Source organism: Sceloporus occidentalis, unplaced genomic scaffold (genome assembly GCF_023333645.1).
Source record: "Sceloporus occidentalis isolate IW3139 unplaced genomic scaffold, rSceOcc1.0.p SCAF_2, whole genome shotgun sequence".
Classification (NCBI taxonomy): domain Eukaryota; kingdom Metazoa; phylum Chordata; class Lepidosauria; order Squamata; family Phrynosomatidae; genus Sceloporus; species Sceloporus occidentalis.
In genome coordinates, this window is record NW_028316982.1 from 220885521 (window position 1) to 220913137 (window position 27617).

The 27617-nt window shown below is 40.7% G+C and overlaps 1 protein-coding gene across 3 annotated transcripts in view; it reads right to left on the reverse strand.

Moving 5' to 3' along the window:
- LOC149319707 (uncharacterized) overlaps positions 1-27617 on the reverse strand; it is a 121658-nt gene that overhangs the window by 28811 nt on the left and 65230 nt on the right. Inside the window, exon 1 of one of the 3 annotated variants that reach the window (XM_089512226.1) lies at positions 4412-4775. The exons of the other annotated variants lie outside the window; for them this stretch is intronic. The gene's annotated coding sequence lies outside the window, so the exon portion shown is untranslated. Of the gene's footprint in view, positions 1-4411; positions 4776-27617 lie in introns of those variants that run through there. 3 annotated transcript variants of the gene reach the window in all.

Below are 27617 nucleotides of genomic sequence, written 5' to 3' on the forward strand. Positions count from 1 at the left end.
TGTGACACACCAACCAAAGGTAGCATCATTCCTGAATTCAGAAGTTCACTATCATTATGGAGTAACCAAGGGAACATACAACAGCCAAAACCAATTCCATCCTTGTTTCTAGATATAAGTTAGCACTTAGCTAAGAAAGCTATACCTACTTCTCCCTTACCAGCACCTCATTTGCTCATGAGCCATTACACCCAGATGTAATCCCTAATCACTGTTATTTGGGTTAGAATCATGGGTTATGATTACAATTCTTACAAATCACAATCTTCTTTATTTAAGGGTTCTAAATTTTCAGCATTTATTATCTTTGAAAGTTTAACCAAGGAAAGTCAGGGAAGCTTTTGTTCATTGTATTCAACAGACATATACTGTATATATCAATGCAGAGGAAATGTTATACATCTGTCATTCAGTACCACATTGATTACATGGAACTGTTACATGCAACGGCTTTTCTGCTGGAATTTTTTCAGCTATATGCTGAGCAAGTTACTGGGCCCTATCTTAACCCAAGCAAGATGAAATAGACACACAACAAATGTAGGCAACAGAGAGATACGGCTGAATATCCCAACTCTATCTTAGGCTGCATCCACACTGCAGATGTACTCCAGTTTGACACCAGTTTAACTGGCATGGCTCAATGCGATGGAATTTTGGGAACCATAGTTTGTTGTGGCACCAGAGCTCTCTGCAAGAGAAAGCTACATGTCTCATAAAACTACAATTCCCAGAATTGTATAGTACAGCAGTTAAAGTGTTGTCAACCTGGGTTATTTTTCCAGTGTGGATGCAGCTTTAAATTGTGTCTTTAGCAAAACAGACTCATGTATTATTTTAGTTCATTAAACATCATAAACCTAGCTCAATAAACCTAACTCAAGTCACTTTAATCAGAGTATCAGCCACTTAAAAATGGATATTCCACATGTTCTTATTAACTGAAAACAATGTTGAGTGATTTGTAGAAATTGTTATCACTTATGAAAATGTCTCAAGTTTCCCAGACAAAAAAAAATGAGGGAACTACCTCCTAGAACTGTTGTAATGATCGAGAAGAACTGTGCACTTCTGAAGTGCCTTATGAATGAATAGCAAAGCCAAAGGGAAATATGCAGTATTTGTGTATATGGTGTACCCCATGTTCCTCTCTGCTCCTGCGTCTTTCCTAACTACTTCCACAGAAATATCTCCCAGATTGCCTCCATTTTACATGTTGGAGATTGTTAAAAGTACATGTTGACTGAATACACATTTTCTCTACATAGATGACTCTACTCGTTTTATTTGCCATTCAGTCTCCTTTCTTAAATAATTACTACCAGCTTTAATCAAATACTGAGAAGTACGTATGAGGAGGCTGAACTGAACAATCGGCCTGCCAATCTGTGGTCAAGATACAGGATTATACACCACAGTATTTAGCATTTCAGGAAAAATCAAAGTCCCCTCTGTGCACCACCCATTCCACCTCACATCACCTCTTCACACTGTGAACATCTGAGTGACCCAAAAGATCAGGCTCAAGAAAAGCAAGATGAGAAACACTGCCCTGCATGTGAACAACCTCTCCTACCTAATTCAACTCTGAAACTTGTTAACACCACAAAGCATTGGCCACTCACAGGCCAAAACCTGGGACCAACCTTATTTCTCACAGAGAGTTCCTGAATACAGAACTATTAGACCAACATATACTTGCATGCTTTTTGTCTCTGTGTTAACCACAGAACTGAAACAAAGGTGGGCAACACTGCAATAACTTCTTAATATCTACCTAGGATTCATCAATGTTTTTATCAATAAAGCAAACGGGGAAAGACATATATCCACAAGAGTGAGGGGAATTATTTCAGACCCTGGATTTTTAGACATCTACAGTTTCCTCGTTGCAGCACTGGAGAATACTATTGCCCTGACCGTGTATACAAGGACTTCAAATGTACATCCGACTCAGTAAGCCTAAGCACTAGATCTTTAATATCCCAAAACCCATGACAGAATTAACATTTCCAGTCTCCTCCTTCTCTTCCACCCTTCAAAAACCATATTCTTACACCCTACTCTTTTTATACACACATATATATTTTACACATGTAAACATATACACACTTGTCCCTCCATATTCGCTAGGGTTAAGGGCACAAGACCCCCGTGAATATGGGGGAAAACCCAAATAACAAAAACACCATGTTTTTACTTGAGAGGACACCTCTCTGGGTCCTCAAGTGCAACTTTGTGGTCAATGTCCAACAGACACTGACCACAGAACAGAACTGGAGGAGCTACAAAGGCCTAGTAGAGTATTCTCTCTAGGAATCTCTCGGTCGTTCACTACAACTTTTAGTTAAAGTTGACCATAGAGTTGCACTGGAAGACCTAGATATTCCTAGAGAGAACATATTAATCAAACCTGTGAATAAGCAAATCCACAAATATGGAGGGATCAGTGTATATATATGAAATGTATATGTATATGTGTGTGCGTGTATGTATGAGAGCCAGTTTGGTGTAGTGGTTTAAGTGTTGGACTATGACTCTGGAGACTAGGTTTCAATTCTCAGCTGAGCCATGAAACCCAATGGGTGACCTTGGGCAAGTCACACACTCTCAGCCTCAGAGGATGGCAATGGCAATCCCCCTCTGAACCAATCTTTCCAAGAAAACTCCATGTATGTCGGAAACAACCTGAAGACGCACACTTTTCCCCCCTTCCAATCCTCTGGCTGTAATAAGAAGCACCAGCCAGGCTGACAAAACACAACATCCTTCTCCTGCAAAGGAACAGGAATCCTCCTCTTCACCTTTAAGGACATCTGCAAGAAGATACTCGCCTCATTTCACACAACACCCAAAAAGGGATCTTGCTGCTTAACTCTTTGGGGAGGAGAGAGTGAGGGGGAAGATGGAAAGACTGGGAGAAAAAAAGGGGGGAAGAGAGAAATGCCTCCCCCATCCTCAAGCACACTCCCAGGTGTACTTTGTTTCCTTCCTTCCTTTCCTAACCTCTCCCCCCCAAAAAACCTCTGGTTGTATCATTCTTCACATCCCCCATGTGCAGGGTGACTATACATGTCCTCCTTTTCCAGGACAGGTCTTCCACTTAATGCTTCTGTCCAGGAGGAATGATAAGATGTCCTCTATTTTGAACATGGTGAAGAAGCATGAATTAACATTCGTATGAGTGACCAGACATGCCCCCCTTTTGCAGGACAGGCCCTCCATTCCAACCTTCTCTCCAGGAGAAATCCCATCAAGTCTTTCGTTCTGAGCCTGGCTAAGAAGCATGGATTTACATTACGAGGGTGACCAGGCAGGTCCTCCTTTCCCAGGGCAGGTCCTCCATTCCAAACTTCTTTCCAGGAGGAATTGCACCAGGTCCTCCACTTTGAGCCTGGGTTTACATTCCTATGAGTGCTTTTGTTTCTAAAGCTTTGCTTGGGCCACGTCCTCCATTTTGCTGGGCCTGGTCCTCCTTTATGTTTCAGAAGGCTACCTGGTCACCCTGACTTTAGTTTCCTTGCCTGATTCCTCCCACACTCCCCCAGTGCCACCTCTTCCCCTCAAAACACCCAAAGCACTAAACCCCTAGGGAGAGGTAGATCCCCCTCCCTTTTCCAGGCTCACAGCCTCCCCTGTGCCTGCTCCTTCTCTCCCCACATGCCATGGACACGCCTCCTCCTCCTCCTCCTCCTCCTCCTCCATCCCCCCCTGCAACGCTCCGGGCGACTAAAGCCAAGCTGCCCCCACTTCGCCCCCCAAACCCGCCCGCCCGCGCCGCTTTGCCAAAACCCCGCCGACCCCTCCCGCCTCACACAGAGACGACTCCAATGCCTCTTCCCTCGCGCCAGCCAGCCCCCCTCCCCTCCGCAAACACACAACGCGGTTCTCGGCGCCCGCCCGCACCAGGTTTTCTTTTTTTATTATTTTTGCCCAGTCCCCAAACTCTGAAACTTTCCCCACAGAAGCAGGGACTCCCCTCCCTCCCTCCCTCCCTCCTCTTTGACCCCCCCCCCCGGGCGCGAGGCTCCCTCCTCACCTCGCCATGCGGAGCCCCCTCTCCTAAGGAAAGGTCCAGGAGGCGGGAGGGGGCGCCAATTTGGACCAGACCGGCCCAAGGAGGAGAGGGGGGGAGCCCTCTCAGCCCCGGGCAGGCGAGGGCGGCGCGGCGTCTCCCCCCGGCAGCGTTGAATCCGCTCCCTTCCCGCAAACATACACAGGCTCCATTGTCCGCCGCTGCCGCCAGCCAGCCTCCCTCCTCCTGCTCTCCCACATGGTACCGCCCATCGCCCCTCTCTACCTCTTCTCTTCTTCTTCCTCCACACCCCCCTCTTTCGCGAATGAAACCGCCCATCGCGTCCTCACACACCACCCCCCGCCCCACCCCAGCAATGGAACGTCCCCTACTTACTCTTACTTCAAGCCATTAGACCTTCTCCGCTTCTCCTCCCCCCAGCGACGGGAATGGTGTGGCCCCAAAGGAGAAAGAATGAGGAGAAGGAGGAGGATGAGCCCCCCTCTTCTCTCTCCCTGATGGTATCAACTGGTTCCTTAAAGACACAGTGCCTGAGCTCAAGGGCCCTTCCTCCCCTGTAAGCGGGGCCCGCCCTTACCTCCCTCCATTCATCCTGGCTCCGCCCCCTCAATTAGCATAGGCCAACCCCCCGAACCTCAAGGTACAGTAGTTTTCTTCCCAAACGCCTCTTCCTTTTTTTAAAGAGGCAGCCGCCCGACGGCGCTCCTTAAAGGGACAGGCTGCCTTTCTTACAATATCGATAGATAGATCGATCGATCGATCATAAAATAATTAAAATAATTAAAAATAAATAAAAATGTTTTTAAAAATAAATAAAATATAATAAAATAATAAAAATAAATAAAATGATTAAATGACATTATAATTAAAACAAATAAATGAAATAATTGCAATGAATAAAAACAATTTGTAAAAAAATATTTATAAAAATATAATAAAATAATAAAAATAAATATAAAAATAAATAAAAATAAATTTTAATAAATAAATAAAAATAAATTTAAAATACATTAAAATAATAAATAAAATTATTAAAATAAATAATAATATTAATCATCATCATATTAATTCATGGCTCTCCACAAGCACCAGCCAGTCAAGGCACACTGTGCCTCAAGGGGCCTCTCAGGCGACTAGAAAAGGAGGGAAATGTTAAAGAGATCCCCACAAAGAGCTCTTTCCTACCCATGAAAATAGTGGAGACAACTCAGGAGCTGGGGTGTGTGGCATTAAAAGCCAAAACCTCTGGCCACAATGAGAGGAGTTTATCACACTGGAACTGATTTCAGCATTAAAAAGAGATTAAAGCACATTTAAAGCATCCCACAAATGAAACGGAAATGGCGAGCAACTGCATGAATGATTATCACACACAATTGCACAAATAAAGTGATATCGGACATGTGTTGTCACTGAAATCCTGAAAGTAAAAAAGATGTGCATTAGTGCTTCTTTGTGACCGCTTTAATGGCAGGTTTTGTGTGACGTCGTGTGAAATCATTATGCGTAATTATGTGATTTTTTTCAGGATATTCATGGGATAAACTCCAGATCTCCTTCATGTGTTAAACTCCTGAGAGAATCAATGCCTCTCACTAATTCAGGATGTGCAACCCATCCATTTGATTTCCATGTTCCTCTCCCCCCACACACAATATTTATCTACTTCCAGAATCAATGGCTCTCCTCTTATTCTTCACACAACCCTGTCCTAAGCCCTATCACACAATTCTGTGGGCTGCCAACACACAACCAAATGATATTTACTGTTTCCTCTCACTCACTGGATGATGCACTTCAGCTTCAACAGACAAACTGCACCCACCAACAACTTTATTAGTAAAAGCAAGGACAGAAAAGCCAAAAGAAACAGAGAAGCTGTCCATATTGATTTGATATATCCGCTCGGCCTGTGAAAGTGCGGCTAAGCTGCAGTGATCTACAAACCACAATGGTGATAATAAATTTTCAGGGGCTAGGTTCCAGCCGTTATAATTTCCACACATCTCTCTCCAATTAAGTGGCAATGAGCAGAAATGAAATACTGTGAGGCCTCCTTTCCTACCCAAACCACACACTCTCAGGAGCTCATCTCTCCAGCTAAACTGGGCTTGCCACTTCATTTCCAGACACAAAAGATTTTGAATTTGAATTGACATTCTCACACCCCAATGGCATATATATGTGTGTGTGTGTGTGTGTCCCTGGTTTCCACTGCACCATATGCATCAGACGAAGTAGACTTTAGTATACGGAAGCTCATGCTGCCAACTTCTTTCTTTCAGTTAGTCTCAGAGGTGTTACAAGATCTCTCAACATAATGATTCTGCAAACTAACACGGCTATACCTTTGAATTCTCCAGCTAAACCTTTTGCATTTCCTCCTGTCTTCTTCCCTCATCTTCTCCTGGGAATTTTCCATCTTGTATTTGCTCATCCCTCCCCACCATTACTACTATCCACCTTGACACAAACTGAGAACAGAACTTGCACAAACCTCAGGGCATAATTTTCCACTGTGATCCCAAAACAACCCAGGGACCAAATCCACACTTTCTTATTCTATTTCACACCTCAAGTACCCATCCATGGCCATAGAACTGGCCTCTCCTTCAGATCCTGATTTTGGCTGAAATGGGGCAAGGGGAGGTGTGTGTGTGTGGTGTGTGCCTTCAGGTTATGTTCGATTTATGGTGACCCTTGGGCAAGTCACATGCGCTCAGCCTCAGAGGACGGCAATGGCAAACCCCCCTCTGAAGAAACATGCCCCCCCAAAAAAATAAAAACCAGGATAGGATTGCCTTAGGTTCACCATAAGTCAGAAAGAACTTGAAGGCACACAACAACAAGGCAACCCTATCGCAGGGTTTTCTTAGCAAGTTTCTATGGAGGCTGAGAGAGTGTGACTTGCCCAAAATCATCCAGTGGGTTTCCATAGCCTAGCAGGGATTCAAACCCTGCTCTCCAAAGTCCTAGTCCAATGCTAAAACCACTACACCACACTGTCTCAAAAGGCGAAGGACCACACGTGAAAAATATCCATGGTTTCAAGGTAGTATTGGTTGAAATGTGTGTGCTTCTTCCGGCACAGTCATGCAGTATGTAATCAGTAAAATGTCAACAGACATTGATAAGTTTAATCTTTACCTATTCTTCCCTCTCTGATGCCCTCCCCCTACTTCCTCTATTTAGTACTAAGACTGCTTCCCAGAAAAGAAAGGAAAGAAATGAATGTGGTCTGAGGCAACTCTAAACTGCCTTCGTGTCTTGGGTCACAAAAAGTGTTGCCGCTTCTGTGAATATTTGACTTCAAGCATATGTATGCATGGGCTCAAACATAGAGAAATGACATGTATGTTTCAGATCACAGACTTCAAGTCCTACCAAGAGACTACACCTTGTTGCTGTGTGCCTTCAAGTCATTTCTCATTTATGGTGACCCTAACATGAACCTATTATGGGGTTTTCTTGGCAAGGTTAGTTCAGAGGAGGGTTGCCTAAGGCCACCAGTGGGTTTCCATGGCCCAGCAGGGGTTTGAGCCATAGAAGCCTCAATACTCTAAAGGCACCCGATCTTATCTGATCTTGGAAGCTAAGCAGGGTCAGCTCTGGTTAGTACTTGGATAAGACACCCCCAATTAATACCAGGTATTGTAGACGATATTTCAGAGGAAGAAATTGCAAAACCATCTCCGTGTATTCCTTGCCTAAGAAAACCCTATGAAATTCCTCAAGTCGACAGACAAGCTGAAGGCACATACACAAACACACTCCAGAGTCCTAGTCCAACAACCAAACCACTACATCATGCTGGTTCTGAGATTACACTTTACAATTCTAAAAGAAATACATTAGCAACAGAAGACAAGCTTTGTTAAGGGGGAAAACATTTCATTACAGAGAAAATAATTAATATGCAGCTTATGTTAACAGGACAGACTGATTATACAAATATTGCTCAGGAAGGGCCAGGAGCTTATCTGATGGGCACTCTTCAAAACAGAAAGAGAGAGGAAGAGCGATCTAGTGAACCAGAGCAGCATACAAGCATGAAGCAAAGGAATAGAATTTTATTATGAAAAAGACAGCGGGAGGGAAACAAGCAGACACCTGGGAGGCTTCAGCACAACAGGACAAAATATTGATGACATTGGACTTGGGGAGCTGCTGCTATGAAAGCTTAGTGGTAGAGTTAAGACAAAGACTAGCAAGCAAGGAAATTCAAGTGCAGATTTACCTCTTCTAACACAGAATCATAGAGTTGGAATAGACCACAAGGGCCATCCAGTCCAACTCCCCACCATGCAGAAATATACAGTCAAAGCACTCCTGAGAGAGGGCCATCCAACCTCTGTTTAAAAACTTCCAGGGGGCATGAGGGACATGAGAGTGTTGGGAATTCTTTTGGGAATTCCAGTGGATTAAGAGGATCAGGCCACAGGAATTGTTAAAACAGTCTGTGATCAGGAACTGGGGGCAAAGAGAATCCTGCAGATCCCTGGAGCCTGTAATACAAACCTCCTTTACATTTAGGCTTGAAAGGGCTAATGTTGAAGGATGTTGCTTACCTGTAACTGTGGGTCTCAAATGGTCATCTGTGCTCTCACACAGAACAAACCAAAGATGTTATTCTTATAGTGGACAAAGAGAAAATGAACAGCAGTGTGATGGGATGGTGTATGGTGTATGGTATGGGGAGGGGTCAGGTTTCCCACCAATGGTACTCAACTCTAGAATTTTCTAAATGTGGTCTCTGTACAGGCACAAATAGACATTTCTATGAGTCACAGAAACCTTAACGAAGAACTATGTGTTCTTTTAGGACAAGGCTCAAATTGTGTGGCCCTTTACAGAGGTGAAGAATGCTGGGAGTTGAACTACAGATCTCAGCATTTGTCACTGTTGACTATGGTGGCTAAGGCTGCTGGGAGTTGCAGTCCAACAATATCTGGAGGGCTGATTGATTCCCATACTTGCTTAGGTCCACATGTTAACTCAAAACAAGGGTGTAGAAAGGAGGAGAACTGAAGCAGCTAAGTAGGAGTAAAAGCAAAGCAAGTTTACAGAAATAAACTGTGCTGGAACAAAGCAGAACAAGAAACAGTGGTATTCACATAATTGTTGTTTTTTTTAAATCGCTTAAATTTTAGAGAAGGGTGTTCCCCTAGACCTAGAGGAACAAAAGGAGTTCTAGATAAAGAATCTAGAGTTTCACACCATCAGTATTGTGTGTAAAATTAATTAGTGTAGAGTGTAGAGTATTCCCCTATCTTGCCCAAGGTGACTTATGCATAACTGCCTAAGAAATTTAGAATGAGATAATCCTCTCCTTCTGTAAAATGCAAAATTTCATAAGTGAACCCTAGACAGGCATCCCTGGTCCTCCCTAATGCAAATGGCTACTGACTGACTTAAAAGACTGCATCCAGCATAAAGGCACCAGATTCCATCTGATACTGAGTCTGAAACACACTGCAGAAATAATAGTTTGAGACTACTTTGACTGCCTTGGCTTAGTGCTAGGGAATTCTGGGAAATGCAGTTTTGTCAGACAGCTCTGTTGCCACAATAAACTACAATTCCCAAAATTCTGTAGCAACGAGCTAGGGTAGTTAAATCAGTTTCAAACAGGATTATTTCGGCAGGGCCAGTCCTAGTTAGTACTTGGATGGGAGACCACCAACAAATACCAGGCTATGGCGTGTTACAGAGCGCCCAAAATGGGCGGTCTGCCACCACCGCCATTTGTAATGTGGAGGAGCCCCAGCGTCCAAACTGCGTGGCTCCTCAGCATTGCAAAAAGAAACCCCCCAATGGTGCTTCTTGTTGTGGCGTACTTATGACGTCATGAATGCCAGTGGCACACTCACAGCATCATCTGTGCTGCGTGACGTACAGATGCAACATGTCCGCTATGTCAAGATGGCAGCGCCCGCGTGGAACGGGTGCCGCCATTTTGTGCACGCTCTGCGTGTATTAGGGTTAGGGACTTCAGGAAGTGATGCCCCTTTCTAACCCTAGTACGCACAGAGCACGTACTATATGCCCGTGTGGAACGGGCCCATATTTCAGAGGAAGGAACTGGCTGTCGAGTATTCCTTGCCTAAGAAAACCTTATGAAATTTAAAGGGTCACCATAATTTGGCAAGTGACTTGAAAGGACATATACACAAAATGTGACTGTATAAAACAGCCCTCTTAAACCAGGTGCTCTTCAAATATATTGAACTTCTGTTTTATCAGCCTCAGCCAACATGGCTGGTGATCAGAAACTGTGTTAACTGAAGTAAAAAAATCTGGAAGCAACTCCATGGAAAAGGCTGGAGTCAAACATTAATGTATATTCAGATGTTTCCATGGCTATTGCCAGTAAACCCCAACTGTTTAGCAGAGGAATATAGCCACAATTTTCTGTTTTCATGTCCTGCTTGTCTACGTCTGCACTGTACAGCTAAAGACTTGCATGACTTGGTACAAGCACATGATACTGGCAGGATCAACCAGGAAAGATGCATAGCTACTGCTGCCAGTGGCTATAGCCACTGGAGGAGATTGCCATTTCCCTGTCCTTTTGGGCTGCCCTGTCTTCTAACACAGCATGGAGCCCTGCAGCACAGCTAGCTTGTGGAGGGGATTGTGTTGGTGAGGATGCAGTCCATGATCTTTCAAGGAGATGGAGAAGGAAGCACTCCCAGATTGGCTAAAGGCTATACAGTAGTGGAAGTTTGATAACACTATAAATGCCATGGCTTCATTTGAAGGAAGCTTGAATTTTGTAGTCTGGTGAGATTCTTAGAATTCTCTTCCGGACAGCTCTGTGCTATAGTTCTCACAGTGCATTTATTGCACTGATAGGGCACAAAGAAAGGCTGCTTTACATGCTTTGGTTGGTTTAGTTTTATAGTATAGTTTTAACATATAGTTTCACTTCTGGTTAATTTTAATTATAGTATTCTGAACTTTGTGCTTATTTAGCCAACTGGTGCATCTTGGCTTCTAAGAAGAGTTCAGGTTTGATTTTATCTAGGACCCATTTATTTGTCTTTTTATCAGTCCATGGTGTCTGTAGATCCCTTCTCCGGCACATCACATTAGAGAGAGGAATTATTACATTTCATATTAAACTGACATTTAAGTGTATTTTAAGCATGTCAAAATGTTATATTATAAAAGCCTGTACTAAATCCCAGTTAGAGATTGAAGCTGAAAAATGCCATTGGTGAGTTTAGTCCCATTTCCCTTGCCTCTGTCTAGAGTTTTAGTGAGAAGCACATGTTTTTTGAAAACCCTGTTTCTCACTTGCTCTACCAAAAACCTTTCTCTTGTTTTCCCTCCCTCCCATTTAAAAGACTCCCCCTTTTCTTTATCTTATTGATTCCCAGTAAAAAAAATCCAGGACTGAGAGTATCAAATTTCAGCTTCCTGGAACAGATGAGAAGCCTTTACATGCTGCGCACTGCAGAACACCAGAGTACTGCCCAATTGCAAAATAGATAACCCACTTTCAAGTTGCCATTTAAAATCTTTTAACCTTGGAACTACTTAATCTATCAAACTCTTATAATGCCTCATACGAAAGATTACTATACCCATTTGCATCTAGCCTGGTTTGAATCTTGTGACCTAAACACTGTAATTCCTCAATTCTAAGGAAGTAACAAAACAGAAGAAGCAGTTTTGCAAAAATCCTGGAGAGCTATGGTTTGGATAAAGAACCAACTCAGAAATATGAAATTTGTTGGCTATTTAGCATGGATTCACATTTAATGAATTAATAACTTAATAAAGTATTAAGTTAATACTGAAATTCTAACTTGTCAATTGTTTATGTTAAAACATAAATTTAATTCATTTAATGTTGCAATTCTAACTTGTCAATCAATTTAGTTAAAAACACATTTAATTAAGTTGCTCTTTTTCATTAGAAGATTTCTAGCTTAATAACTTAATTGATTGTAATTAGTTAGCTCCCTATGTTGTTAAAGTCAGTTTGGATGCTGTACAAGGAGAAATGTGGGGTATAAAATTAATTAATTAATTAATATGTTTTCTACCAGTGTAGCCCCAATTCAGTCTATTTTACTGAATCAGCCATCAGGAAGACACATGTAGATTATCAGGCACAAACTGATTCTGCTGTATTACAGTTTATCTCTTTGGAGTTTATCACACGGGAGGAATTTCTCTTAATTTCAAATGAAAAGAAAGTGGGGCCATTATGCATTCACGTGAATTTGCTAGTTCAGCGAATTTACATGAATTCAAATTGCATTCGAACTGACTTCCCATTGCCGAAAATAGCTTGCCATTGCCCAAAATTGTGTGTGGTAGTCTATCACACAATAACGTTAAACCCATGATTGCGTTCGGATTGCCATTGGATTATACTTCCAATTTCCCTTGTCTGATAAACTCCTTTGTTAATTCAAAAATGTCCTCTCATGTTCAAAAGCAATTTCAGTGCGGTATAGTGGACCCTTGGTATCTACTGGGGTTTGCTTCCAGGACCCCCTGTGGATACCAAAATCTATGGATGCTCAAGTCCCATTACATGCAATGGCACAGTAAAATGGAGTCCCTTAAATAAAATAGCAAAAATCAAGATTTGCTTTTGGGATTATATATATATATATATATATATATATATATTCAAATGGTTGGCATGATATGCAAGATTCTAACGATGCAGAAATTAACTGCACAAGAAGGTTACAGACCACTTTGCTAACAATGGCAACAAAGTTGTTTTGAACCCTAAGTTTTCACTGAAGCTACATTTATCTCTGGCTTCATGGCAGCACCTTTACAAAACTTCAGTTCATCCTCATACTAGAGCTAGCACTCTCACTCAGAAACAGCCATGATTTTTGTGGCATTTTACTATAGCCATATATAGTCCCACAGTAGGGTTAAATAGCATTTTTTACTTTACTATAAAGCATTACTAAGTAATATTAACCACTGAAAATGTTGAGCTCAAAGAAAATATTTCTCTGTTTTTCATTAAAACAGGGGTTTTCTTATTGCTGCCTAAACCCATTACCTGAAACTCCAAGAGAATGGTTTAAAAAAAGAAAAATTCCAGGGTTACAAACAGAAACAGATGAATAATGCTGAAACTAAAGGAGGGGTCCCATTTGCTTGGAAAGAAACAAAAAAGCTAACAGATACAGGTTATATATTTGTTTCAGTCTTCCATAAAGACACACTTTGGTCCATAAATACAATGTTACAGTTAGGATTACCTTTCAAAGGCACTTTGTTGCATTTCTGGTCTCTATGCCAGTAGTACGCATATAACAACCCATGGCAGAATGAACTTCTGGTTTAAATCCTCTATCCTTGCTAAACTGTTGCCCACTAAGTAACAAATGTGTTTGCTTGAGGAAAGCAGAAAGGGAGGTCTTACTTTAGCACAGGCATTTTTTCTAAATATCAAATGTTAAACATGCGTCTTTCACAGCCTCTTAAGTGGCCATTTTATCTGTGAGTCTCCTGGTTTTATCTGTGTGCCTTTATTGTCTTTCATTTGATTGGATTACTATTGTTGACAGCCACATGGAAATCTCTTTTAGGTGAAGTTAGGATATAAGTTTTATCAGTAAACAAATAATAAAATCTAGACTGGGACCAATCTTCACTCTAAAATCCAAAGAGGCAGAAATTAATGGTTAAAACCCAACAACTAGTGTCTGGATCCAATCACTGTACCTGGTGTATTCCATATGTGCTGGACTGCAATTTCCATCATATTGAAAGATTAAGCATCAAGATCACTTTACAAAATACAGTGGTAAAACAGGAGAATAACGTTTCTGGATAGTAGCCCTCTTAGTTAGCACAGGTTTTCTACAGAGTTACAGATTCCCTCCTAAAGGCAGTTAATCCGACAAGGACTAGGCAGCACTTCCAAACAGCCATACACAGTATCCAGCAAATGCCTCCCAGCTTTATAAAGATTTCCATAACAGATTCAAGGAAGGGATAAGGAATTACATGCAGCAGAAGAATCTAACCTTGGTCCAAAATACACTACAAAATTAATCCAGTTTGAGACATTTTTAACTGCCCTGGTCCAGTGCTAGGAAATCCTGGAAACTGTAGTTTATTGTGGCACAAGAGCTCTCTGACAGAGAAGGCTAAATGTCTCACAAAACTACAGTTCCCAGAATTCCCTAGCACTGAGTCAGAGCAGTTAAAACAGTCTCATACTGGATTATTTCTGCATTGTGTTTTGGACCTTTGATGTTCTGGGATCTTATTCCAGGTATATGAAACATTCATTCTAACCTTCATCAAAAGATACACATAGAAAAAAGACTGCTGCTATACAATGTAGACTTTGACTTGAACCATGTGCAAAGTGAAAGTCAAACACATATCCAAATAGATGAAATAATTGATGAATCCAATCACTGAAGGTTTTAGAATCAGCTGAATTGGCAAGAAACAGATTCCAAAAGCAGTCCTGTGTCTCCTTAAAGACTTATCAAATTTATTATACCCTGAGTGTGCCTGGACAGTAGCCCACTTCATCATAGGCATGGAATTTTATTCAGAATGTCAGATATGAATATAGTGCCCATGGTTCAGGACAGGCTAATGAGATCAGAGGGAAATTAAATGCAGAAACTGCTGACAATAACAACAACTACAACTATGGTGTTCACAAAACTGTTTCTGGCAATAGGTAAACCAGTTCTGATGTTCTTAGATAAGACTCCATTATCCTGATTCAAATCTCTGGTGACAGACTGCAACAGTTTTGTCAATGGCCACTGTTAATAATGTAATCATTTGTTGCCGCTGACTTCCTTGTCTCATCTCATCACACCTTGCCCCCACATGGATCTGTACCTGAAATTCTGGATAACGCTCCATGCATCTGATGAAGTGGGCTGTAGTCTACCAAAGCTTCCATCACAACAAATGCTTGGTGGTGTTGTTTAACAGAAACAAGAAAAAAGAAACAAGTTATCTATACTCTCAATTGATCAAGTTCATGGGTGAGAAAATAAGATAGCCAAGGGATATGGATGCACAGAAAGAGTTACTGAAATTCCACAGCTTTCAGATGATGGATGCCTTCTGGTCTACATCTACCAGTCTACTGAAACAGTATGAGAAAGTATATTTTCCTGGTGATGGTCTGGACATCATCTCAGACCCAAATGTCTCAATATCACAAATAAGGGCATTTAAGCCAAATGTATTTTAAGAGGTAAGTTAGAAACTTATTTCAAACTATAGAATGGATGGAAAATCCATTCCTGGATGATGTTCCAGTCTTCTTAATACTTGACAGATGGAACTCTGATGATGATTCAGTTGTTGATTCACTTCACAAATGTGGCTGCCATATTTGTTGGCTAATTACGTATCAAGCACTTGTTGGTATCTATGAAATCTTTTGAACAGGTAACAGTTTCTGCTCATGTGCCATACTTTCAGAAGCAACATCAGGAGTTTTGTTGCTGCTACAGCATAAAGGCATAACGGGAAAAGGCAGTGCCAGGATTTCCAGAAGAATGACACTGAAAAATATACAGCCAGTATCTATGATTATCAGAAAATGATTTCTTGCTCATTTTAAAAGTCCACAACCCAAGGCAAAGACAAAATTACCAAGATGTACAGGATGATGCTATCATTATTCATAATCTGCTCACTGCTGGCACATGTACACTTGATAATAATGCATATGAGAGTTTTATACCATACATGGCAATAGAATTACAATGTGCCAGGCAATATTATTCAGAATACTTACACTCATTTAGATAATTTGAAAGTCCACACAGGAGAAAAATGGTGGAAAGTGTATACAGATAAGTACTGTGCTTGAAAACTTTTGTGTGACTTTTTAGCCTTATGTAGATGTAAGGCAATGTTACATAAACAAGCCTAAAAACATTAATAATCCTCTCCCCGCCTCCACAAAGTAATGATTGGAGGCCTCTGTTTCTAATATATCACAGTATGAATCCCCAAAAACGGTGATTAGTTTTAACTAGTGTGAAAGCAACAGGCCCAATGCAAAGCAGATTTAAATCTGGGTTAGTTTCCTTAAACCAGGAATGTGAAATTGTAGAGAGGTAGGGTGCATTTTCACCCCTATGCCTCTTCCTGGGTAGTTGCACAAGCACAGTCATCACAATTGGAAATGATATAATATCACTTCTGGTTTCATTTTCCACCAATATCTGGCAAATTTGTTTTAGGGTTTTGGGGTTGTTGTTTTTTTTAAAATGATGTGCATGTCTTGAAAGAGCCGTGGGTCAAATTTTTGCCCTTTTTGGGACAAAAGAAGTGCTTGAACTTTTTTTAAACTATGGGGAATTGGAGGCTTTGAAGCCTTCAAGGACCACAAAATGGACACTCTATGAACCATGTTTTCCCCATTCTCATCTGCCTTTAATTATAGCTAAGATTAACCTGTTTGGGGTTTGGACATAATAATAGGTTTTGATGAATTGAAAATGGAAGGAGAAACTTTGATTTCCTTCCTTAAGCCTCCTAGGTGTGAGGAGAAGGGAGAAAAGGTGCACAATCCCACCAGCAGAGACTATGAGGATTGCAGTTTGGGAAGGTGACACTTAGCCACATCTAAGCCTGGTCAATGAATAAGCAACTGACCTTCCTATACCTGACTTCATGTTGTAGCTGCCATACATGAACTATGAAAAGCACATATGGGGTAAAAGAAAAATATGTAATATCAGTTAATTAAATTCCAGGGTCTACTTTTATTAATGAGAAAATGTATCCTGGCATTTTGCATTATGTGTATCATGTTTTGAGGCTGTGGCTAAAACTGTTTTTAGAATCACCATAGACACAAAAGTGGCTGCCATATTTGTTGGCTAATTATGTGTGAAGCATTTTCTGGTATCTATCAGACTACAGTACTACAGAGATAACCCAATTTGACACCACTTTAACTGCCATGGCTCAATGCTATGGAAATCTGGGAACTGCAGTTTTGTGAGAGATTTAGCCTTCTCTGTCAGAAAGCTCTCATGCCACAACAAATTACAGTTCCCAGAATTCCACAGCATTGAGCCATAGCAGTTAAAGTGGCATCAAACTGAATTGCTAGGAAGTCTTTGGAACAGGTAATACTTTCTGCTTATGTGCCATACTTACAGAACCAACATCCAGGAGTTTTTGTTGTTTTAACAGCATTTTTTATTGCAACACAACACCCACCTTCAAGGGCAGGGGCAAAAGTTCAGTTAGGCAACCTTGGCAGCCATATGCAGCTGTTACAGAGATATTTGCCTTCATCAGTCACGACTACAAAAATGTTTTTAATGCATTATATAAGTTTATGAGGCATTTAGAGCCTGGATTGACTTGTCTTCCCTTTCCTTTCTCATCTTTTTTCTTTTTTTAAGTCATGTATGTTTGATTACAAGTCCACAAGTAGAGGCTATGTTAATTTTAATCTTTGTACTGCACTTTGAAAACATTTGGATTTTTTTTATAGGTGATAATAAAGAATACCTGCAGAATTGACCTGTTATCTCTTAGAGATGCTCAGTGTGTAGCTTAATCCTATTTTTGTGTACTCAGAAGTAAGCATCATTTTGTTCACAAGGAAATAGCAGTCTAACTACAATTTACTCACAAGGAAATAGCAGTCTAACTACAGCTTTGGGTCCAAATTCTGATGGTGTTAGCAGAAAGAAAAAGGCCACGGGAACTATGCCTGTGAATGAAGTAAGGTATTGGAGAAATAGACTGCTCAGAGCCAGCAAGTTGTGTGTGTCTTCCTTCACCACTGCAGCACATCCCTGGAAAAAGTGCAGACATTAACACAACACACCAACCTGGCCTTGGACTCCTATACCTTCGAAAAGAATATTGTCATATTTGACAATACAGCTCCTCTCAGCTTTGTGAAAGAAGCCACAATGGATTTCTCTCGGCAGATGCAGCAACCCGTGGACAAGTTTCTACCCATTCAGGCATCTCTACTTCAACATGCTTGGCAGGTTGCCTACCATGGCAGGAATCTGAGTCACATACACTATATCACAACAACTAGCTCTTTCTTCAGACGAGACCAAAATAGATAATGGTATCTGGACTAAAGTGGGTAACAATTCCAGAAGATGTTAAAGCTTGTAGCACAACAGTCATATAAGGGAGGTTATTTCAACTATAAATATGAGAAAGCCAGTCTTTCTAGCGCAGTGGTGATCATGGAGATCAGTGGTGTTTTTCTCCTTCATAAAGGACCAAAACAAACATGAGATAAAATGAATGAATAAGGATTTTTTTAAAAAAAGCAACAACAGATGTAAGGAGGGAAGTAGAATGAATACCATGACACCAGTTCCAGCACTGCTATCACAATGAAAATCTTCACACACGTACAGACAGCCCCCTCACAGGGCTGAATCTGAGAAATTTTAATTGATGTCAAGGAGGCTGCACAGGATGGGGTAGGAAGTTATATAGGACCAGATTTTGGCCTAAGAAAAGTCCATGTTCAATAACCTCCAAATATTGCTGAGGTCCTTCTTTAATATAGCTTGTTAAAATAAAAAATAAAAACAGGTGTGTTAAATGCACTGCTCATGTAATATCATATCTGTTTTGGCCCCTTATGTTCATAGGATTGCAGCTTTAGAATATCACATACATGGATCTGAGAATAGGATGAAGGGGCTCAAGCAACCCCTTCCTGAAGTCTGGGCTGGGGAGGCTTAGCACTACCTGAAAAGATCAGACAAAACTGAGACATCAGTTTCAACCCTGTCTGGAATTATCAGTCAGAAGCATACTAAATGGTGATTATTCTGATAATGCCTTTATCAGAAAGGACAGGCCCAACGCCATCGGGCCTGAAGAGGAAGAGCCCTCCCCTCCCTCCTTCCAACTGTCATCTTCTGGCCTTAGAGCGAGTGAAAGGACAGGCCCAACGCCATTGGGCCCAGCCTCGATTAAGAAAAAGAGCCCTCCCTCTAGTCCATCTGCCTTGGCCCAGGCCTCAGAGGGAGAGAGGAATGCTGGACCTGATCCTCTCCCCCCACACACACACCATTCCCTTGTCCTTTTGTGTCGTGTCTTTTTAGATTGTAAGCCTGAGGGCAGGGAACCGTCTATCATCCCCTCTGTTGTAAGCCACCCGGATTCCCAGTGATTGGGCGGCATATAAATAAATCCTATTATCATTATTATTATTATTATTATTATTTATGGTACTCAGATTATTACCAGCTTCAGCTGGTGGAAGACTGTTTTAATGTAACTTCATTTGCAAGTAGTCAAAATTAATAATGACCTGCCTGTCAATGTTGAGTCTCCACTTAAAAACAATATCCCTGTACATACACACAGTACCTAGACTCATTCAAAAGAATTATGTAAAGTGGCATAATCAAAAAGAACTATTATTCTCATGTTAACTGGTACCTGTTTTGTTTGAAACTTCACTAGGTTCACTATACACCAAATCAGTACTTGGAATATTCACTCTTTTGGGCCACAGCTTCCAAAAGCTCTCAACTCGCATTTCATGTTTAATATCAGAACTGGTTTTGCATTGGAATACTGAATTGAAACTGTGGCTTGGACAAGCTCTTATTTGCCTTTCCATATTGGCTTCTGGAATCTATTTTGCCCTTCTATTTTGGATATTCCTGGCCAAGAAAATATATATCACAGTGCTTTCCTCTGAAATGATGTTGGCATAGTCAGCCTTGTCAACTCTGGGAACCTGCTGTAGCAACTGCCTAGGGGGAAGTGAATTCCCAAGGCAGGGATTCTCATACAAGAACTCCCTACTGAGACATTTCACCACAGGAACAAACAAACAGTGCATCTCGGCTGAACTAAATTGCAGAATGGCAGGTGGAATACTGAGCATTAGGCTCAGGTGGAGAGGACTACTCAGGGAATTAGTAGCCATTACAAGCAATGTGAATTGGGCTCAGAGGAAGGGGTTTTCCTTTATGAATAATGTAACATTTCTGGCTCTTTCAGGGTTATAGCAAAGCCATTACTATCCAGAAACATGACCATCCAACAGGCATATTGGCTGGAGATGATGGAGAATACTCCAATATATTCAGGGAACATTCAGTTGTGGAAGGTCGAGAAAACCAGCTCTGTGTATCACAGCAGAGAATATATTTCAAACACAAATTCTCAACATCAGGATCAGAGAGTTTTTTTAAAGCCTTTTTACTAAATTTTTGAAATTCTTAAATGCTAGCAATAGCAATACCCTATTTATAGACTATTCAAATCACTTCCCATCATCCATTGCCACAATGATATACATACTTATAGGTCCTCAGACAACACAGCACAGATTTCCCCAGCCTTTTATATATCAGCTCTGTAAATATCTACTTTGGGCTGCTGAACTATTTATTTCAAAGCATCTCTTGGGAGATATCCAGAACTGCTAAGATTTCACACTACTAGGAGAAAACAAACTATCTTTTCATGAACTCTATGAAAACCAATATACTAATATCGATATCTTTATCAGCTTGCATTGTAATATATTATCTTCTAGCCTCAGTCAGGTTCCTTACATCCCTTTTGAAACTGTGTAGTTTCCACAATTTAAACTCCTTTCTCCATCATGGAATGACAGAAGAAACCCTAGCTGTGAAATTCTCTACTTCTATAAGAACTGATTCATACATTAACTATCAGCCTTTTTTTTAAGACACAAAAGACTTCCATCTTGAGCACAGCTCTGGTAGTGGGGTAATGGGTTGTCCCTTTCAGCAATTTTCCTATTTATTTCCCCCAGTTACTTTTCTTCCTGGACCTAGCTCTTTTCACACCTGAAGGTAAATGGTAAAATATATTGAAAGAGGCGGTGGGCTTTTCCTCAGTACTAGCTTACTTCTTTATAAAGTGGTTTACAAGTCCTTTCATTCAGAAAAGACCCCAAGGCTAAGCACTAGTTCAGCATGACAGCATAGTTCTAGAGGGGAAATATAAGCACAAAAACTGGAAGGAGAGAAAGCTTCATCACTTTCTTCCTTCTCCAGTCTCAATCTCTTTACCTGGAAGTGACTTCTCCTGTTTCAAATTACATCTCTCTGCATGTAATATGTATTTGGAAGGTATTTTATGTTTGAGAAACAATTTTACTACAAGCAAGATATTTGTGCAGCTGTTGTACTAAAGGAAATCACAATGTGATGGGATGCATGAAAAGTGTCCCAGGGAGGACTTATCAGTGGCAGTGTGAAATGTTTCCATAGCTTGGTGCTGCTGTGCTATTCCATATGCAGACATGTGAAGCCTTCTATTTTTGAAAGCACCCATGTTGCCACCATTTGTTTACATGAAGCACCTTGGCAGAAGCAGCAACAAAGGTGCCATTAAATATTAATATCAAAGTTTACAAAATTATAAATAGAACTGTGCTATCTGGCTTAACTTAACTAGTGCTTAGCCTTGGAGTCTTTTCTGGATGAAAGGACTTGTAAACCACTTTATAAAGAAGCAAACCAGTACTGAGAGAAGAAGAAAAAAAACTGTCTTTTACAAAGCATTTTGTACTCAGTATGCATCTCACTCAGTAATGAAAGACAACATGGGCATATTAATTTGCAGCTTTCCCCTTCAAAATAACTGAGAAATATGCCCATCATCAGGTTGTTGCTTGCAAATTTTAAAGGGAAAAGCTGTGAGTGTGTACATGCAGCACTATACTATCTGCATAAAAGACATAAGATGTGTGTATTTCATGCTCATGCATTTGTGTTCAAGTACATGATGTATTATAACAAGTGACACTAAAGGGTTACCCATACACAGACATCAGTTAGGCTACATTCAACTAAGAGACATGATCCTGACCTGGTAGAATGAATATAATAAAGATAGTCAAATGTTGCATATGAATGAACAATCAATGCCCCAGAACAGCAGGGGGGGCAAGGAGAGATGATGCTCTTAGAGAGTTAAATTCCCTGCCAGGAATATGTAGGCGTTGTTGTCTGTTTTGCAGGGCAGAAATCAATATTCCCGCCTCTTCTCCTTCTGTTATTTCACCTTGAGATACTTGTGCTCAGGCAGATGAGTTCTGAATCTTATTCTCTGTTACTACAACTTATTTCCTTCCAACAATTCACAGGGTCACAGATGTTCATGAAGCATTAACTTGCCTGTAATTTTCTTCCCAAATCTCTAAACAGAATGCCATTAGTGCTCCAGCCACACTTACTCTTTCAGCACATCACAGATTTGCAGCTATTTAGCTGTGCCTATGTTTCTTCCTGCACTTTCTGTCCCAATCACCCTATTAATTTAGTGACCCAATATTGGCTTTCCTATGATTCAACATTATTTTTATGTTAGCATCACGGATCAGCCAGCAACTACAATTGAGTAGCAATAACACAAAATACACATTTTACTTGAACATATTTTTTATTGTCTTATTCACCAGTTCATCCCATTATGATTGTTCCAAACTAATTTTGCTGAATACTGGATGAAAGCTAGTTAAGCAATGCTGAGTTCAGTTATCATTATTTTACTTATGTTTGCCAGTTTTGCTTCTGTCAAAGATTTTGTACTATTTGCAGTTTTATCACAGACAAAAATTCAGCAGGTCTTGTTACTTCATCTCTTTACCTCTCTGCAAAGCAACCCTGTGCTTATCATGTAGTTTACAAAGACAAGTATTCTTCAGGACAGAAAGAGTGAAGTCTACCATCAATTTTGGTACTCCACTATTAAGGCTTTACCTATTTCCCTCACAACCTGTTTCATTTGTGCTCTGACACTAAGGATACTTATTTAGAAATACATTAATTCAGTCATGTGCAGCCATGTGAATCCATGCAAAATGGATGGTCACATGTTTGATAATGTGCATCCTCGTGGATACTCTGGTAAAACCTGGGAACCCTTTTTCAGCTGCTTTTATGGAGGCTTCCACACACAGAAAGTCCAATTTTTCCAAATCACATGTGATTACAGTCTATTAGATTGGAATGAAGAGTATCTTAATCTTGTAGATAAGACCTAGGTTACCACACGGTAGTGTTTCCACCATTTGTATTACTACTAACACAGTGGAGGTTTGATGGTGTTGGTTACTGCCACACATTCCCAAGTATTATAAGGCTGAGGTCTTCATTACAGGATGTGGCTTGAGGTTTTGTCCACATTTTCCATGTACTGAGCAGTCACCTGTATTAGTAATTCAAGACTAATGATGTTTCGTGGGAAACTATAAAGCAAGTTATAATTTAATAGTTAGAACCTTCTCTTTAAAAACAGCTTGTGTTCCCTATTATTTCTTGAAGGCTTTCAGATTTCACAATTACAATTTTAAGTATTGTGCATGCATTTCAAAATCCAACACATATCTACTGACATGTAGATCCCACTGAGTTTAATGGCGAGTTCAATGGGGATTATTCGTAGTCAAATGAATACATGAAAGTGCCCTTACATATTTAAAAAAAATAATTTCATATTGTACTTCAAAGCTTTCTTTTTTAAATAGAACCTTGAGCCTTCTACAGTCTGGTGCCCTTCAGATGTATTGGGCTACAACCTCAATCCTACTAGGTAGTATGGTTAATTGCCTATAGTGAATTAGGATGTCAGACTCTGTTGACATTGTGATATCTAGAAGATATCAGGTTGTGGAATGTTGCTGCAACATCTCTAAGTAAATGTTTGGTCACATGTTGTATGATATGATTTCAGATGGTCTAAAGTATGTCTAGATCAAGGTTAGTAATAGTGTCACTCTATTCTGCTTTGGTCAGGCCTCACCTGGAGTACTATGCCATGTTCTCGGCACCACAGTTCAGAAAGGATGTTGAGAAGCTGGAGCATGTCCAGAGGACAGTGACCAAAATGTGAAGGGTCTGGAAACCATGCCCTATGAGAAGAGACTTAGGGAGCTGATGTTTGGCCTGATACGTTCTCAAGATGACTTAACAACCACTCTGTTGAATTAGTTCAAAGGTTTAACAGAGTTTTTGCCATAGTCTTGCTGCACATATGCCAGTCCTGTGATCTCAGTGGAACTTGTTGCCAGGGAAGCTCTGCTACACTAATAGAACTACCTCAAGCGAACATGGATACAAATTTCTGCAAATGGCCTCCATTTATTTTTTAACTTGCATAGCCTTGAAGAAAAGCTTCATTTATTGTGGCAGAACTGAGTATAAACAGAGAAACTGGAGTGTGTCCAAAGGAGGGCGACTAAAATGGTGAAGGGTCTGGAAACCTTGCCCTATGAGGAACAACTTAGGGAGTTGGGGATGTTTAGCCTGGAGAAGAGAAGGTTAAGAGGTGATATGATAGCCCTGTTTAAATATTTGAAAGGATGTCATATTGAGGAGGGAGCAAGCTTGACCCAGAGCAATGGATGCAAGCTCCAGGAAAAGAGATTCCACCTCAACATTAGGAGGAACTTCCTGACAGTAAGGGCTGTTCGACAGTGGAACACACTCCCTCAGAGAGTGGTGGAAGCTCCTTCTTTGGAGCTCTTTAATCAGAGGCTAGATGGCCATCTGTTGGGGATGCTTTGATTGTGAGTTCCTGCATGGCGGGGGGTTGGACTGGATGGCCCTTGGGATCCCTTCCAGCTCTATGATTCTGTAATTCTATGTACGTACACATATACAAAACGTACTATAAAGTGCATATTAGGGAAATGTTTGCCTTAAAACTTTTACAGTTATCTTAAAAATAATTTCTCAGGGGTTGTATAGAAGTGCACAAAACATAGATAACCTTTCTTTAAAAGGAAAATGCTTTAAAACATTTGTGGACATTTAATTGGAAACCTAAAGTAGTGCTGTTACCAATATCAGTTAACTTTTAAGACCATGGGAACAGAATAAAACAACCACTTCCATAAGGAAAGATTTAGGAAGCAGGTTTGGAAGAACTGGTAAAACTAAGGATTTCACTCCATGGCAACAGAACGAGTTAGTAACTAAGGTGAAACAACAGCAACCACAGAATACTACAGAACCAGCCACAGGTCATCTGTCTTTCTGTACTTGAACACACATTGCAGAAATGAGCAAATTTCCACACATTTCCTACAGGTGTGAGCTAGTGGGCACATCTGGCTTTATTTGTAAGAGAATGCAATGAAGAACAACAACATGTCAGTCTGTATATTTACTGAAATGTTTTCCTGGCATCTGCCAAACTGAAGGTGTAGCACCAAAAGGCATATGAGGTTAGTGAATGAGCATAAAACAGTCCATATTCCACTGGAAGATGTGAACGTATGCACCTTTACTTTTTGGTAACTGTCCACCAGATATTGGGCTGAAGAGATGATCAATTATTACAGACTTCTTGGCAAAATGAAAAACATTGTTCCTGAGCAACAATCTCTTACTTGGTCCTTATTTAGAGAGATATGGCCTATAAAAGATTCCCTTTTTATGCCATATCTCTCTAAATAAAAATTAATGTAAATCTCCTTTGATTAGGCAAAACTTCCTTCCTTTGGAATACAGTACAAGCATTTTCTACACTAACTCAAATTTAGATCTGGAGAGCTAATTGTTGTTGTGTGTCTGCAATTCGTTTCTAACTTGTGGTGACCTTAAGATGAACCTACCACAGGGTTTTCTGGGGCTGAGACTATGTGACTCACTCAAAGAAGTATATCAGATGGTGTGGAATATCCGCCGCCACTCCTGTTCTTTCAATTAAAAGCGCAATGTTTTTTCACACCATATCCACAGTCACGCCTGTTCCTCAATGCGAATTCACGTTTAAGCGTGATTGTGTATCACACTGGTTGCCCTTCCATCAAAGTTCAGAAGCGGTGTCAGTTCGTGTATTTCGCTGCGAATTCACACAAAGCAGAGTGAGAGAGCATTGTTTTATTACACTAGAGCCAACTACAACATATCAGAAATAAGATCCAGTAGTAATGCACATGCTCAGTGAGGACAGGGAGCGTCTACACACCGTTTTTGCTTCCGGGGGCAGCGAATGTTTCCTTTTCCTGTGTCAAGTTATCGCGCGAATGTTTTAACGCTGAGTTTTCACGTGAATACAGTTATTCTTTTAACGGAATATCCTGTTCCTCCCTGAAGGAAAGAAACAAGTCTCTTCTGCCTGCAAGCACCTGTCCTGTTTCTCCCAGAGTTCTCCACAGGAACCAAGGAAAGAAACAAGTCTCTTCTGCCTGCAATTCCAGAAATTCCAGAAATGTCCCCAGGAAATCGCTCTACAGCCAATGGTGTCCTGCAGGGCATCATTTCTACTATGACCATGCTAATTGATATGTACCAGCAGCTGCGGCTTAGGAGGGAGGAAAGACGCAGGGGGATGCTGAGATTTCTTCACATGTGGATAAGAGTCAGGGGGATCCATTGTCTCTCCACTCGTGATGTTTTCAGGCTCTTAATGCAGGGAGACATAAACCGTGTTTTGGCTCACGTGGCAACAATGCCGGAGCCCAGGCGTTACTAGATTAGACCACAAATGGCGGGTGGTTGGTGGAACGAGGAGCTGCTCCACTTGTGGGACGACATGTGGATGCGTCACTTTAGGATGCCAAGAAGCACCCTATTTGATTTGGGTGATGTTCTCCGGCCCCACATAACAGCAATGGACACCATGATGAGGAGGGCCATATCTGCGGGGAGGAGAGGGTCGCTATCACAATCTATTGGCTTACAAGCCAACTGATGTACCAAAAGGTGGCCATACAGTTCCAGATTGGTGTTTCCACTGCTGCTGTTATATGTATTCAGGTTTGTCAGCTTCTGTTGCACCTTCTGAAGAAGGTTGTATGCCTTGGAAATCATCACCAGGTAGGTTTGTCAATGTAGAAATAGATATCTTAGAAGATCCTATATATTAAAATGTTATTACATAACAATTATATTTGTTAATACATATATGAGTAATGAATTTGCTTATGTCCTGCAGCACATAAAAAAATATTATTAATATATGTAAATGATGAGTGATATTTGTGTTTGACCATAACAAGTGCAAGTGTGTGTATTTGCATATGTGTTTTTCTCATTTTTTCAGTAATATATATATAAATTAGCCATTGCTAGAAATATAAATGTTTATAACCATGTTCATTTTGAAACTATAACATCTTGTGTATTTAGTTCCTTGGTTACTTGTTTTACTCTCACCAATTAAATGTTTCTATCTCTTTTAATAAAGATAACGGATGGATTTGAACAGTTGGGATTTCCAAACTGTGTGGGAGCAATAGACAGAACGCATATAACCATTCGTCCTCCACGTGCTACGGCTGAACAGTACTATAGCAGGAGAAGCGGCTACTCCATAGTGATGCAAGCAACATCGGACCATAAAGGAAGGTTTACAAATATAGAGGCCGGTTACCCTGGGAGAAATCATGATGCGTTCATATTTCGTAATTCTGCTATCTTCCACACTATGGAGGCGGGTGTTTATGTTCCAGGAAATCCATGCATCACTATTATGGGAGTACAGATACCACCCTTGATAATAGCTGATGGGGCTTATCCCATCCGTAAATGGCTTATGAAGCCTTACAAGGGAGGCTCGCTGACTGCCGCACAGCAAAAATTCAACACTACTCTGTCGCGTT